At 38.4% G+C, this 16,927-nt stretch overlaps 2 long non-coding RNA genes across 4 annotated transcripts in view; both read right to left on the bottom strand.

Annotated features, from left to right (window-relative positions):
- Positions 1–16,927, bottom strand: part of LOC138155470 (uncharacterized) — a 440,018-nt gene that overhangs the window by 125,652 nt on the left and 297,439 nt on the right. The window lies entirely within an intron of this gene.
- The window catches only part of LOC138155020 (uncharacterized), a 33,184-nt gene continuing 23,899 nt past the window's right edge, over positions 7,643–16,927 (bottom strand). For both annotated transcript variants that reach the window (XR_011166740.1, XR_011166741.1), the window contains exon 3: positions 7,643–8,161. This is a non-coding gene — a long non-coding RNA (uncharacterized lncRNA). The remainder of the gene's footprint in view (positions 8,162–16,927) is intronic.

The raw sequence follows: 16,927 nt of genomic DNA on the forward strand, positions 1-16,927 counted from the left end.
TAGAGGAATGCCCAAGGATTTGTCCTTGGCCATGTGCTGTTTCATCAAGCAGATGAAACCGGGAGGCATGGGAAATATACTAGATAATAAAGTCCCCTAGATGATAAAGGGTCCCCCCAAAACCTTAACAGGTTAGAACATTTAACTGAATCCAAAATAATAATTTTCATAGTGATAAAAGTAAAGTTTTACACGTGCATTTATGGGGTCACAAAGAGTCAGACACAACTGAGACATCTGAACAACAACTCTGTGACATAGATTCTATTATTATCCCCATTTTACAGATGAGATAACTGAGGTTAAGAGGTTAAGTGACTTGTCTAGAGTCATAGAGCTACTAAGTGTTTAGATTTTAACTCAGATTTTCCTGATAACAAGTTTAGCTCACCAAATACACTACCATCCATCTGCTTTAAAAGGGAGTAGCATCACCCTGGGTTATTCTCTTTCTAGCAGAGTAAGAAAATAAAAAGCCAATGTCCATGTAACAGATAAATTCTACTCTGGAATCCCAAGGATGCCAACAAGTTTTGGGGTTCAAGATAGATGTAATATGTGGTCTGAGCTCTTGTCCAGTGTCTGCTCCATTAACAGATTAAAGAGGAATCATAAATTAAATAGTGAAGTATCTTCACTATTTAATTTATGATTCCTATTCCTGTTGAGAAATAAAACCAAAATAAAGCAATAGGAAAAATCAAGCAATGAAGTCACTTTCAGCACTCCCCCTCTGCTCTCCACCATTCCCAAATGAGCATTACCTTCTGCAGACATTCTCTAGTAGAAAAGGGTTTAGGACTTCTTCACCAAACAAAGGCCTGGAAAACCCATGCTCCAAAGTAAGGCTTCAGTACTGCCTGCTTTGTGGCACAGTGGAAAGATCTGTCTGAACTACAGAATTTCAGAGCTGGCAAAGGCCTCACTATTTTATATACATATACATACACATACGCATACACATACACACACACATACACATACACAAAATACAAAACACACATATGCACACATACATATGTATATGTGTAAATATGTATATATACATATAGATATACCTAATATAGTATATCCAGAATATTGTACTATATATTGTATAATGCACAACACATATATTAATTATATTAATATAATAACATTGTGATAACCAATACTAGTACATAATAATTGTAATAATTAACAATGTATATTATTAATGTGGCATATAGTATTAACATATTATATATAATCTAATACATATATATGTGTACATATACATACACACATATAGTCATCTCCCCCCAGAGTCTGTGCTACAACAAACATAATAAGTAGTTATCCACATTTTTTCTTGGAGATTTTTGATGAGGAGAAATATACTAGTATCCCAGGAATCCCATTCCATCTTTGATTAGCTTTAATTATTAGGAAAATCTTCCTTATGTCAAGTCTAAATTTGCCTCTTTGCAACTTTCCCCCATTGTTCACAGTTCTTTTCTCTGGATCCAGGACTGAAAAAAATCTAATCCATCTTCCATCTGATAGTTCTTTAAATTCTTAAAGACATGTGTCATGTTGCCCATAAATCTTTTCTTCTCCAGCCTAAACATCTCTATTCCCTTTGATCTCTTCATATATGGAATGAACTTGGAATTCCTTCACTATCCTGGCTGCCTTCCTCTGGTCATTCTCCAGCTTGGCAACATCCTTCTAAAAATATGGTGTGTTGAACTGGCCCTCGGCGTGGTCAAATAGGGCAGAATGCAATGTGACTATAACTTCCTCATTTCTGAAGGCTAAGCTCTCTTCATTTGGCCAAAGGTGAAATTAATTTTTTTTTCTGCCATATCCCGTGTTGACTCATCTAAGTTTACATTTTATAGAAACTCCCAGATCTCTGAGACAAACTGCTATCTAACCATTTACCCCTCATCATTGATTCATTAAAGTCAATATTTTGAATGCACATGTAAAACTTTATTTTTATCCCTATTAAAATTATTATTTTGGATTCAGTTAAATGTTCTAACTTGTTAAGGTTTTGGGGGGACCCTTTATCATCTAGGGGACTTTATTATCTAGTATATTTCCCATGCCTTCCAGTTTCATCTGCTTGATGAAACAGTACAGGGCCAAGGACAAATCCCTTGGGCATTCCCCTAGAGACCTTCTTCTAAGTTGACAGTGAACCATCAGTGATTAATTACTCTGTGGTTCTTTGAATCCACCAATTTATCTAGTTTCAAATCCATCTAATTGTACTTTCATCTATGTCACATCTCTCCATATTTTTCATGAGAATAAGAGACCTTATCAAATGCTTTGCTAAAATTTAAGCAATTTAGATTTACCACATTCCCTTTATCTATTAGTTTAGTAACTCTGTCAAGGATGGAGATAAAATTCATTTGGTGTGACTGTTTTTTGATGAAGTCATGCTAGATCCTGGCAATTCCTGAGTCCCTTTTCTAAATGTTCATTAACCATCTCTTTAATAATGCAGTCTAGATTTTCTCCAGGATCAAAGTCTAATCACTGGCCTACAGGGTGAAGACTCCATTCTTTTCCCTCTTTTGATAATCTGTTTTCTGGCTTATACTTCAAAGAGATCAAAGAAGCAGGGAAAGGACCCATATGCACAAAGATAATTATAGTAGTTGTTTTTGTGTTGGAAAAAAAAAAAACCTGAGCATTATGGAGGTGTCTATCAACTGGGGAATGGCTGAGCAAATCGTGGTATATGAATGTACTGGAATATTATTGTGCCATAAGAAATGGTGAAGGGGATGATTTCAAAGAAACCTGGGAAGATATGTATTAACTTGTGCAAAACGAAGTGAGTAGAACCAGGATAACATTTTGTACAATAATGACAATATTGTAAAGACAAACAATTTTGAAACACTTAAGAACTCTCCTGTAGTGACTACCCATGATTCCAAAGGACTCATCATGCAACATGCTATGTACCTCCTCAGTAAAATATTTTTGACCATGAATCCCAGATATATGTATATTTATTATGTATAAATTATATACATGTACCCCCTGTATTAATACATTAAGTGTAGTATAAACTATACACAAAATAGATATTTTTAAACATTCATTTTAATATAAAATTTTGAGTTGCAAATTTTTCCTTTCCTCCATTCACTCTCTCCTCCCTTAAGATGATAAGCAATTCTATACAGATTATATATGTGCAATCATGTAAAAATATTTCCATATTACCCTTTTATGAAAGAAGATAAAAAAACAGAGCAAAAAAAAACCATGGAAGGAAACAAAAATTTTAAGTGAAAATAGTATGCTTCAATCTGTATTCAGACTCCATCAGTTCTTTCTCTGGATGTGGATAGCATTTTCTATCATGAGTCTCTTGGACTTATCTTAGATCATTTTATTGCTTAGAAAAGCTAAGTCAATCATAGCTGATCATCTCACAATGTTGCCGATACTGTATACATCCTGGTTCTGCTCACTTCCCTTTGCATCAGTACATGTAAGTCCAGGTTTTTCTGAAATTGGCCTGCTCATCATTTCTTATAGCACAATAGTATTATGCCATTACATTCATATGCCACAATTTACTTAGCCATTCCCCAACTGATGGGCATCCCATCAATTTCAAATTCTTTGCCACCACAAAAAGAACTGCTATAAATATCTTTGTGCATGTAAGTTCTTTTTGTTTTTTTAATGATCTCTTTGGGATACAGACCTTGTAGTGGTATTGCTGGGTCAAAGTGTATGCACAGTTTTATAGCCCTTTGGGCATAGCTCCAAATTGCTCTCCACAATGGTTGGATCAGTTCACAACACCAATAGTGTATCTGTGTCTCAATTTTCTCCACATCCTTTGCCTTTTCTGTCATATTAGCCATACTCTCATAGGTATGAGGTGGTACCTCAGAGTTGTTTTAATTTTCATTTCTCTAATCAAAAAATAGACATTTTAAAATTATAAGATAAAGATGAAACATTTTCTTTTAATTTTATTTATTCATGGTGTAAATATCCTTTTGGCTCACTAAGATATTTTTAGTAATAATAGTGAAAATAATGTAATTGAATATGTTTCATTACTTTCAAAAGATCCCTGTGCATTTCCTGCCCAACTTTCTTTTCACAATCCCAAACCACCCTTTTAACCAACTTCATAATTTCGTTTTCCTTTCACTTCCATTTAAGCCCTCCTCCTTCCTCGTAGTTCCATTTCCTGGTAGCCATCTGGGCCTTGCTGCTTCTTGGCTATGCCTCCTGCAGTACCACGGTGTGGTCCTTTGTAGCTACTGTACTATCTTGCATTCATTCTTCTTGGGTCTCAGAATCTGCTATTTTGCTACCGTTACTGCATCCTGTGCCTCCATATGTGTCATCTGCTGATACTCCACCCTTCTATCCTCCTGCCACTGGTCTTCATTTTCATAGCTGCCCCTCAAATGAGATAAAATTGTCAAATGCTTAACACGGCGCTTGGCACGTGCTGTTGGTGTTGTCCTTCGGTGAGTTAGTCGCGTTTGATTCTTGGTGATCTGATTTGGGATTTTCTTGGCAAAGATACTGAAGTGGTCCGCCATTTCCTTCTTCATTGGATTAAAGCAAACAGAGGTTAAATAATGAAGAGGCTGTTGAACTTTTATTTTGAACCACAGAATGTTTTTATTTATCTACACAGAAAGCAATTTTATGTCTACAAAGAGGGATCCCTTTAAAATGAATTTAGCTGTAATGTGGGCCCTCCCTAAAACACTACATTTTGGATAGTTGAATGGTATAGTTGAATGGTGCACAATGGGCCTTATGTCCTGAATTATTATCTATCTATCTATCTATCTATCTATCTATCTATCTATCTATCTATCCATTCATTCATTTATTTATTTTGCTTTTTGTAGGGCAATTTGGTGCCCTTTTAAGCCCAATTAAGTGACTTGCCCAAGATCACATGGCTAGTGTGTGTGTGTGTGTGTGTGTGTGTGTGTGTGTGTGTGTTAAGTGTCTGAGGCCAGATTTGAACTCAGGTCCTCCTGACTCCAGGGCCAGTGCTCTATTCACTACACCACCTAGCTGCCTCTATGTCCAGAATTCTTGAGTTTGAATTCAATCTCAGACACTTACTCCTAGTGTGACAGTGGGCAAATCATTTACCCTCTGTTTGCCTCAGTTTCCTCAATTGCAAAATGGGGATAATAATAGCACCAGCCTTGCAATGTTGTTTAAGAGGATCAAATGAAATAATACTTGTAAAGAACTAAGTACAGTGCTTGGCACATAGTAGGTGCTAGATAAATACTTTCTTCTTTTTCTTATATAGCACCCACCCTTATACTGCTATCATGGCACAAATGTCACATGTATTCCTTGAGTGACAGGGAAGCTAAAGTTGTTCATTCTTTGTATTCAAAGAGGCCCAAATGACATCATGACATTGGGATCATTGTACAGTGTGGCTGATCAGACCAATATGAGCTTGGGAGGCTCTACCACAGGCTGGGCACAAATGGTCCATGTAGACATTGGGGATGAAGATGTCTCTAGATTCATGCACCTCACATTTCTTTTGAATGATTGGGATTCTGCTTTGCTCACAGAGCATGATGCCTTCTTTGATGTGGGCATGCCATGCCATGCTGGGTGGTCTTATGCTAATGTCTCCCATATCTCATAATCGATTCCAAAGTTCTTCAGAGAGACCTTGAGAGTGTCGTTGTATTGCTTCCTTTGGCCTCCCGTGAGCTCTTGCCTTGTGTGAGTTCTCCATGAAGTGATGGGAAGCTAAATTATAACCAGTTCTAAGAGAAAAAAGAGCTCAAAAATTAAAAGCACGAGTTTTTCATTAAAACCAGGTGAGTGAAACCACAATAAAGCAGGAGAGTTTTCCAGAAGATAGATACAGATTTAATTAGAATCCCAGTGAAATGAAACTCCCCTCTCAGATAAGGAGCCGATTTTGTTGGACTCTAAGAAACTGATTTTCAGCTGGTGAAAGGGCCCCAGTTTTGCTAATCTCAACTTGAATTCAACGAGGTTTTTATTACTGTGTTAATGGAAAAATTCTCTTTCCTCAGTGTCTCAGATAAGAGACTGCTGAAAGAGGCTTCAGTTTGTCCTTGACTACAGTTAGTATAAGTATAAAAGTTCTGTGGAGGTCTTGAAGTTCTAAGATAAAATATTCAGTCTCTTTAGCCTATTTTACTTTTGCAAGTTCCTAAAAAAACTTTTCCTCACAGAGATCATACAATTAGATATGATCTAATCCATTTCCCTCCCCCAACCATGCCCCTCCCCTGCCATTTTGTAGGTAAGAGAATTAAAGCAAGGTAAATGTCCTGCTTAAACATTTGTTGTTGTCATTTCAGTCCTGACTGACTCTTCCTGACCCCATTCAGAGTTTTCTTTGCAAAGATAGTGGAGTGGTTTGCCATTTCCTTCTCTAGATTATTTCACAGATGAGGAAACTGAGGCAAAGAGAGTTAAGTGACTTGCTCAGGGTCACACAGTGTGTGAGGTCACCTTTGAACTTGGGTCTTCCAGACTCCAGACTTCCAGACTCCCAGACTCCTCTATTCACTGAGCCACCTAGCTGCCTGGGTAAGAGACTTAGAGCAAGGTAAAAGACTTGTTCAAAATTTATAAACGTACTAAATAGCAGAGCCAGGATTTGAACCCAGGTCTTCTGAATCTAAGCCCCAACACTCTTTCCATTACTATCTGATAAGCTTTAAATTTCTTCAGCTGCTTTAGGAATATGACATTTGGGAGGAGCAAATAAAATTCCAACAGATCACTAAATAGCAATAAATTCTACTGGAGTCTGTGCCTTATCATTCTGTCCTATTTCCAACACGGAACTAATGAGTTCTAAATGTTGCTGAAAACAGTGGCATGCTCCAAAAATGATAATGAGGGTTTTTTCCCCCACAGGCTGTATGATTTCTGATCTTATAAGAGAAGAAATAACTTGGCCACGTCAGGTTCTTTGAGAATAGATGATGAAGTGGTGAATTAAGCCAAGGGTTTTAAATCTTTCTTCCCTCTTTCCTTCCCACCCCACCCCATGAACTGCCCAGAATAGTCACACTTCTTTATGTCTTTGTCAGCCTGACTGGGTTTGTGACTACATACCAGGGTTTACCTTGGTTGACCACCAACCAACACTCGGTTCCAAGATTTTTTTCTGCCAAAATGTGAATAAAAACAAAATTTTTATAGTGCTGTTGTCTAGATCAAGCATAATTCTAATCAAGGAAAGTGTGAAAGCCTCTAATTCACAAAGCTGGTCTGAAACATGTGACTTAGAAACTGTTAGATGACAATACTCACTGTAATTTGTTCACTTCCTCTAACAAAAGAGTTTGAAAGGTGCTGGAAAGAGAGAAAGGGAGGAGAGGCAAAAAGACTGTTTTAGGCTTTGTGTAGTGTTGGGTGACAATGTCACTGAGCAGATATCTATTGACTTCTACACAAATAGTACTTCTACCTCTCCAATGTGCCACCCTTTTGGATTCTGTCCTGCTCTAAATAACTCTCAGGAAGTCATTGTAAAGGACTGTTGCTTCTCTGTTTTTGTTTTGCAAATATTTAAATTATCAGGGGAATTAATTAAACCAGCTAGGGATAAAGGAGAAATGACACTTCCAGACCTCAAACTGTATTTTAAGGCAGCAATCATCAAAACATCTGGCCTTGGTTAAAAAATAGAGAAGTAGATAATGGAACAGAATGTACATGGGAGAATCAGAAACAATAGAACTCAGTAACCCAGTGTTTGGTAAACTATAAAATATAAATTACTTAAGAAAGGACTCTCATTTTGGTTAAAAAAAACTTTTGGGAAAACTAGAAAGCTGTCTGGCAGAAATTAGTTTTTTAATATCTTATGCCATATTACATAATAAATTCTTAAGGAATGTGACAATATTAAAGATTATACCATAAAAGCTTAGAAGAGAAGTAGAACATAGAATTTTCATTGCTATGGGTAAGAGATTCATTTTTAACTCCATGAGGTATAGAGACAATTGTTGTTGTTATTAAATAGTTTCGGTTGTGTCTGACTCTTCATGATGCCATTTGGGTCACACAGTTAATAAGTATCTGAGGTTGGATTTGAACTCATGAAGTGGTCTTTCTGGCTCCAGGTCTGGGACTCTATTCACTGCACCACTTAGCTGCCCTAGAGACAAGTAAAAAAGACAAAATAGATAGCTTTGTTTACATAAAAATGGAAATCTGCACAAATATATGTATAGCTACATCATATATACACATATATACTATGCACACACAAATATATATATATATAAAATCTCCATTCCCCAACAGGTAAGTGGTCAAAGAATATGAAGTAACAATTCTCTGAATTGTAAACTTTTAAAAATCATAAGAAAGAAATGTTCCAAATCATTAACAATAAAAAAATGCTAATTAAAACCCTGAAATTTCACCTTTCACTCAAACTTGCAAAGATGACATTTGATGGGAAAAGTTAGTTTTGGAGGAGTTGGGAATTTGATGCACTGTTGCATCACTGGTGGAGCTGTGAATCAATAAACCGTTTTAGAAAGCAATTTGGAATTATGCAAGTAAAGTGATTAAACTATCTATACTCTTTCCTAGAGCAGAGGTTCTCAAACTTAATTAGTCCACTGTCCCCTTTTAAAAAAAAAATTACTCAGCACCCCCCTAGAAATCTACTTTCTTTAACACTTTAACATTTTAAAAAATTTCTACACATCTTAAATTTAATAACTTATTGTAAATTTGTGGGGGTTTTCCTGCATTGAAATTTTGATAATGCAATATTGCATCATGTAACTAACTGTATAGTATCATATTGTAAACAAGTCATTACATGTATCTCTCTCTCTCTTTTTTTTTTTTTTTGCTTTTCGGAGGGGAGAAAGCAGGGCAATTGGGGTTAAGTGACTTGCCCAAGGTCACATGACTGGTCAGTGTTAAGTGTCTGAGGTCAAATTTGAACTCAGGTCCTCCTGACTGCAGGGCTGGTGTTCTATTCGCTGTGCTACCTAGTTTCCCCATGCATATATTTCTGCTGATACATGCTAGACTTCCCAACAGTGCTCGACAAGTTTGCCTGCCAACATTTGCTTGTTAAGACCTGTTGGTGAACTTGACTACTGATTGGTTATAACTTGGATTTTGTGGGTTTATTTGGAAAATAATGTAATCACTATGACTTCCAACTCTGTTGCACAGCAGATGAAACATGTACCAATTGTTTTTCAAAATTTTCTTCTCTTCTCTTCTTTCCTTATGCTTCCACAGCCCCCTTATTTTTATTCAACCCCCTCCAATTTCCCCTAAGAATACTGCTGTCCTCCTGTATTGTTCCAGTGCCCTCAGGGGTGGTATGAACCACTTTGGGAATCTATGTCTAGAGGTTATACTTCCAGACTTATACACTAAAGATATGATTGATAAGAAGAAAGTCCCCATATACACCAAAATACTTATAATAGCACTTTTCAAGTTAGCAAAGAAATTGGAAACAAAGTAGATGTCCACTGATTGAGGACAGATAAATTTTGGCACATGAACATAATGGAATATTACTTGTACTCTAAGAGCAAATAAATATGAAGACTACAGAAAAGCATGGAAAGATATACATGATCTGATGCAGAGTTGTATACATGTTGTTCTAAGTTCCCTAAGAGTAGGGGCTGTTTTGTTTTGGCCTTTAAATACCTTCAGCACCTAGTGTACTACTTTGCATTCAGTAAGCACTTAATAATATTTTGTTGTTGTTGAATTGAATTGAAGACATATGTAAGAGTAGCATAGACTGAGAAAACAGATGTATTGCAATCTACACTATTGGAGGGCGTGTCCATATTGAAGAAATCGTAGATCCATTGATCTTGTGACAATTTCAGCCGTGGATTCAATCTCAGTTTAGATAAAGAGCACAGCCCAGAACTCTAACTGGATGTAGAGAACTTTACAGTCGTGGGCTAATGATTTAGAGACCCATGTGCAGTGTTTTGCCAAAATTCACTATTTTTATAAAGGGCTTTAGATTCTATATTAATAGCACAAAAAATTCACATAACTTTGTGTCTTGCTCATATAAAACTGTTTTTTATACCACCTAAATCCACAACAAAGAGTCAGTGTATTTATGTCTGTCCTGTTTCCTCTTGCAGTCCTATATATGTGTTTTGGAAAAAAAAGCACATGGAGCCAAATACTTTTCTTATGTAGGGATACAGGAAGTGCTCATGATGAAAACTTTTTTAGAATCAGAAAAACATTTTAAGAGATTATTTACTCCATCTTCTTGCCATCTGGAGAACTGCAGGGGTCTATCCCAGAAAGATGTCATGTTCCCTTAAAAAAAATTAAACTGGATTTCAGTATTGCAAATTAAAAGTAGAGAGTGACAGACACACAAGGCAAATAGATGACATTTTATTTCTCCAATATCTTCTACTTCTAGGGTCATATTATATTTATTTTCTTTGGTGGTTCAGTGGATAGAAAGCTGGCCTTGCAGTCAGGAAAACCTGGATTTGAGTCCTGCTTCTGACACAGACAGACAGGCTGAGGTCAGGCAAACCACCTAATCTTTGACTGCTCTAGACAACTCTCTAAGGTTATAATTAGAAGAAAATTTGCCTAACTGTATTAGAAGGGGAATTTCATCACTCTTGAGTTCCCTACACTAATGAAAATATGGGTCCAGTTCCTATCCCTAGGGCTACAATAACTCATCTTAAATGAATAAAATTAGTAATTTGTTCCATCAAATTTGTAGGAAATTATCATCAGGAGCAATAAAAGTTTTTTCAGTCAAGGTTCATATAAGGAAGGAAATTCCTTTAAATAAGGGAAGGAAGAATGACTAATAATAACTGAAGAGACAACGTGTGTGTATGTACGTGTGTCTCTCTCTGTGTGTGTATGTGTGTGTATGGTGAGAGAGAGAGAAAGAGAAAGAGAGAGAGATTTATATAATGCTCTAAAGTATCTACAAAGCATTTTCCTCATATTCTTTTGAGATAAGTGGCCCAAATATCATTATTCCCATTTCACAAATGAGAAAACTGACACAAGCAGGTTAAGTGATGCCCAAGGCCACAATGATAGTAAATGTCAGAACCTGGGTTAATACTCAATAGAGTTGACTCCAAGGCCAACATACTTTCTGAATGAAGAATCTTGAATATGTGACAATAATAACAGCTAACATTTGTATAGTTCCTACTGTGTGCCAGGCACTGTGCTAAACTCTTTAAAATTATTATCTCATTTCATCCTCACAACAACTCTGGGAGGCAAGTGCTATTATTATCCCCATTTTGCAGATGAAGAAATGGAGACAAACAGAGATTAAGTGACTAGCCCAGGGTCACACAGCTAGTAAATGTCTGAGGCTGAAATTGAATTCAAGTCTTCCTGTCTCCATGCCTGGTCCTCTTTCCACTCTACCACCTAGCTGCTCTTTATATTTGTATGAATATGCTACTTCCACAAACTATGTCTGTGTTAATAACCATAGTTACTAGATTTGTTTAATTTAGTTAAAAATAATTAAATTGTTAATCAAGTAAAAACTGTTGCATTCCCTTAAACCTAAGTTAATTATAATAACTAACTTTTATATAGTTCTTTAAGGGTTGGAAAGTTCCTTATAAATATTATCCCATTTGATCCACACAACAACCTTGGAAGGAAGGGACTATTATTATCCCCATTTTATAGATGAGACTGAGACAGGCTAAGTGACTTCCTCAGGGTCACATAGCTAAGTAAGTGTCTGAGCCTGGATTTGAACTCAGGTATTCTGGATTCTCAGTCCAGTACTCTATCCATTGCACCACCTAGCTGTCTTAATGGTTATAGTACAAAGAAAGGCAAAACCAAATATTCTTAGGTAAACATGGCAAAGTAGGTGTTTCTAATTGAAAGTAGAGTTTAAAAAAGGATCCCTCAGAGCATATACATGCTATATTTTCTCAATGGGATGTAAGCACCAATGTCCATCTCCAGTATCTAATGTAGTGCTGTGCATGCAATAAGAAGTTAGTAACTGGGGCAGCTAGGTAGCGTAGTGAATAGATCACTGGCTCTGGAGTCAGGAGGACCTGATTTCAAATCTAGCCTCAGACACTTGACACACTTACTAGCCATGTGACTTTGGGCAAGTCACTTAACCCCAGTTGCCCTCCAAAAAAAAAAGTTAGTAACTGTTTGTTGAATTAAAGACATGGATGAGAATAGCATAGGATGAGATTAAGGGATTACAATCTATCCCACTGGAAGAAGAGTACACATTCATAAGATTCGAGACACTTCAAAGAATTGAGATGTGAATGTGTCACACTGATCTCAGCCATGGATTCAGTCTCTATCAAGATGAGGAGCACAGGGGCAGCCAGGTAGCACAGCGACTAAGAGCATCTGCCCCAGAGTCGGGATGACCTGGGGATCGAATCTGGGCTCAGATACTTAGCACCACACCCAGAAATAACTGGCTGTGTAACCTTGAGCAAGTTACTTAACCCCAGTTGCTTTTAAAAAAAAAAAAGATGAGGAGCACAGACTCCATCTCTATCACAGAGATTTTTACAATTCTTATCCCTAAGTGGTTTTCCATCTGTAGTGCAAACGTCAGTGGGGCAATAAGCACTCTCCCAGTTTGGTTCACAGTGTGTGGTACAAACACTGCTCTCCTACCCTACCCCGTGGGCACCCCACCCCATCCCCTGAAGTCCCAGGTGCCTGAGATTAAAAGGAATCATGGTTCCAGTTTGGTACAGATGATTACCAGACAGTTCAGCCCCAGAGGAAGGTCTCTAGAAGGGATCCTGGGATTCTACCCTTTCTCTCGACTTGGGGTCCTGTTGAGGGCTAACTCTAAGTTAGGCAGGTAGAAGTAGCCAGCTCCTTTCAGCTGCTCTCAGGCCAACAGGATGTTGGCTCACCTTTCCATGACGTGCAAAGAACAAAGCACCCTGAATTCTTGCTCATCCTGTATGGGAACACTAGATAAAGAAAGGACATGATATCCTTCAAGGTCTGCCTGATATTATGGGAATATAATGACTTATAGTTACCTTTTTTGTCTCTTTGCTCTATAAAAATCTTGTTCAGAGATTCAATAAATGGAGTTCTATCCTGAAATGCCGCCTGACCTGGTTCATTTCATGTCTCTACTCACACCTGATGCTGGCATCAAGTGGCCCCCATCAAATGGTGCCCAACGTGGGGCAAATAGGGACCTGAAAGGAAGGCTGCCATGGAGACTGCCCTTACATTCACTGGATCTCCACAAGTCACAAGTACACAGGGTAAAGGAACTTTTTTTCAGTTAACCTTTTTTAGTTAGTTATTTTGTTTCACCAGGCTGATACAGAAATTTCAAAACTTTCTATCACTATGGGTCAAATGCATGGGGTACAATTCAAAGATCAGGAACAATATCTTCAAGTATTTTTTTTTATAAGCAATTGGGGTTAAGTAACTTGCTCAAGGTTACACGGCCAGGTGTGTCTGGGTGGGTGCTAAGTGTCTGAGTCTGGATTCAATCCCAGGTCATCCCAACTCTGGGGCCGGTGCTCTTACTGGCTACCTGGCCAGCCCAATATCTTCAAGTATTAAAGAAAGTAGTGAAAGCAAGGGGATTTGCTATTATGAAGGAACAGTTAGAGGAGTTTTTAGTGTGTGTGGACCATTGTTGCCCCTGGTTTTCAAAGAGCAATGCAGTGGATTTAGTAAAATGGGAGACAGATGACTGAGAGACTAATAAAGGAGGGACCCCAGCATTTACCCATTTCTGCCTTTTTTCTATGGAATATATTAAAGGTATGTTTAACATTAGAAATGAAAGTGCTGGGGGCGGAGCCAAGATGGCGGAGTAGAAGCAAGACCTTCCTGCAGCTCCGGCTTCCACCCTCTCCAATCCATGTAAAAAGGGGACTCTAAACAAACTTTGGAGCTACAGAACCCACATAATGACACAGAGAAGCTAGCCTCCTGCTGAGGACAGCCCGGCAGGCCAGCAGGAATCCAGCACAGTGCTCTGGGAGCCGAGCCCAGCACCACACCGAGGCTTTAGCCCCAGGGCAGGCCTGACCAGCCACCGGCCAGAAGGACTCCAGATCAGCAGCAGCTGTGGCCGTTTCCAGATTTATCAATACATAGATGCAAAGGACAAGGTGAGAGGCCAGTGCAGTCTGGATTTTGGGACCCAGTAAGTGGGAGTGCGTGGCTTTTACCCCCAGGGCGAGAAACCTCTGAGATGCCGGCACAGCCTGCCAGCACCACGTGGCGGCTTCAGCTCCTGGCCTGCAGAGTGTAGGGGGACCAAGCACCAGTCTGAGGGGTAATCGCTCTTGCTTTAACCTGCTTGGATCTGGATTGCAGTCTAGGGTGGAGGTCCTGGGGTGTGTGTCCAGCTTGCTAGAGCATGTGGAGACCTCAGAGAGGGCACCCATCTAATATCTCTGGCAGCTGAGAAAACCCCAGCGTTCGGGAGGAAAACTCCCCTGTGTGGTGGCAGAGTCCTACTGTGGCAAAAAGCCCAAAAGTCAAATAATTGAGTGGCAAAATGAGCAGGCAGAGGAAACAAAGCAGACAGAAGATTCCAACATTACACTCCTATTTTGGGGATAAGAAGGAGCAAGGCATGGAACAGGAGGAAAACAGTGAAGTCAGTACTCCTGCACCAAAAGCTTCAAAGGAAAATACAAGCTGGTTACAGGCCATAGAGGACCTTAAGAAGCAGATAAGAGAAGTGGAGGAAAAATTGGGAAGAGAAATGAGAACAATGCAAGAAAATTATGAAATGAGAGTCAACAGCCTGACTGAAGAAAATAATACCTTAAAAAACAGACTGATTCAAATGGCAAAGGAGGCTCAAAAAGGCAATGAGGAGAAGAATGCCTTAAAAAGTCGAATTTTCCAGATGGAAAAAGAATCTCAAAAGCTCACTGAGGAGAATCATTGCTTCAGAATTAGATTGGAGCAAATGGAAGCTAATGACTTTATGAGAAATCAAGATGCTGTCAAACAGATCCAAACAAATGAAAGAATAGAAGGCAATGTGAAATATCTCATGGGAAAAACCACTGACCTGGAAAAATAGATCCAGGAGAGATAATTTAAAAATTATTGGACTACCTGAAAGCCATGACCAAAGTAAGAACCTAGAAATCATCCTCCAGGAAGTTCTCAAAGAAAACTGCCCTGATGTTTTAGAATGAGAGGGCAAAATAGAGGTTGAAAGAATCCACCGATCACCTCCTGAAAAAGATCCCAAAAAGAAAACTCCTAGGAATATTATAGCCAGGTTCCGAAATTCCCAGATTAAGGAGAGAATATTACAAGCAGCCAGGAAGAAACAATTTGAAAATTGTGGAAACACAATCAGGATAACCCAGGATCTGGCAGCTTCTACACTGAGGGATCGAAGGGCTTGGAATGTGATATTTCGGAGGTCAAGGGAGCTGGGATTAAGACCAAGAGTCACCTACCCAGCAAAACTGAGTATCATGTTTCAGGGGAAAATATGGTCATTCGGTGGAATAGAGGACTTTCAGGCATTCTTGCTGAAAAAACCAGAGTTGAATAGAAAATTTGACATTCAGATACAAGAAGCAAGAGAAGCATGAGAAGGTAAACAGGGAAAAGAAATCATAAGGAACTTATCAAAGTTTAACTATTAACATTCCTACATGGAAAAACAATAATTGTAACTTATGAAACTTTTCTCAGTAGTTGAAGGGATTAGAAATATAAATATAAATATAAATATATATATATATATATATATATATATGTCTTTATATGAGGGTATGCGGGCATATGAATACATATGTGAATGTGTGTATATATGTTTACAGGTATACATAGATAGAGTGCATGGGACCAATTTAACAGGAAGGGATGATACTTAAAAGGTGAAATTGAGAGGTGAGAGGAGTATAATGAGAGGAGATGGGGAGAGACAGAATGGGGTAAACTATCTCATACAGAAGAGGCAAGGGAAAATGGTTGCAATGGAGGGGAAGAATAGGAGGGCAGAAGGGAATGGGTCAACCTTATTCCTATTGAATCTGGCTTGAGGAGGGAGGGAAATACACACTAAATAGGGGATCTCACCCTCCAGGAGAATGGGGGGGAAGGGTATGAGAGGGGGGATGATGGAAGGGAGGGAGGCTGGGGGGGAGGGAAGTTGGAAGCACCCACTTTTGAAAAGGGACAGGATCAAAGTAGAGAATAGAATGGGTGGGAGGGAAATGTAGTCAATCTTTTACAATATATCTACTATGTTATTGTTTTGCATTAGCCACATATGTACAACCTATACTGAACTGCTTGTCTCCCCAGTGGGGGTGGGTGGCAGGGGGGGAAGGGAATGAATCTGGGATTGAAAGTTTTAAAATCAAATATTCAAATATATATATATATGTGTGTGTGTGTGTGTGTATGTATATATATGTGTATATATATATATATATATATATATATATATATATATATATATACTATTATTAATACCATCTTACATGTAATTAAGAAATGGGATGTACAGGCACTGAGGCATAGATATCCACTGGAAAAGTCGAAAAGGGTATGGGAGAAAATATGGGAGAGAGCAGATTGGAGGTGGGGATATCCTGTGGGACTGCTGTTTTGGGGGGATGGGTGGGGGAAAAACGGGGAGAAAATTTGTAACCCAAAATCTGGTGGAAACTAATGATGTAAATCAGAAGTTAATAGAGCATTAAAAAATTTTTTAAAAAAAGAAATGAAAGTGCCAAGGGTGACTCAAACAATTTAGTGTGATGCCGTGGTCCCTACACAATCTGAAGACATAGAAACAGATAAAAAGAAAATTTCAAAGTAAGACTTACCTGGCCTCCGCTATCATCTGGAGGGCCAAGCAAATGTCTGATTTTTGCAGGTAATCTCT

Source organism: Petaurus breviceps, unplaced genomic scaffold (genome assembly GCF_028583685.1).
Source record: "Petaurus breviceps papuanus isolate PSGF00001 unplaced genomic scaffold, PetGlider_PUasm1.0 91133, whole genome shotgun sequence".
Classification (NCBI taxonomy): domain Eukaryota; kingdom Metazoa; phylum Chordata; class Mammalia; order Diprotodontia; family Petauridae; genus Petaurus; species Petaurus breviceps.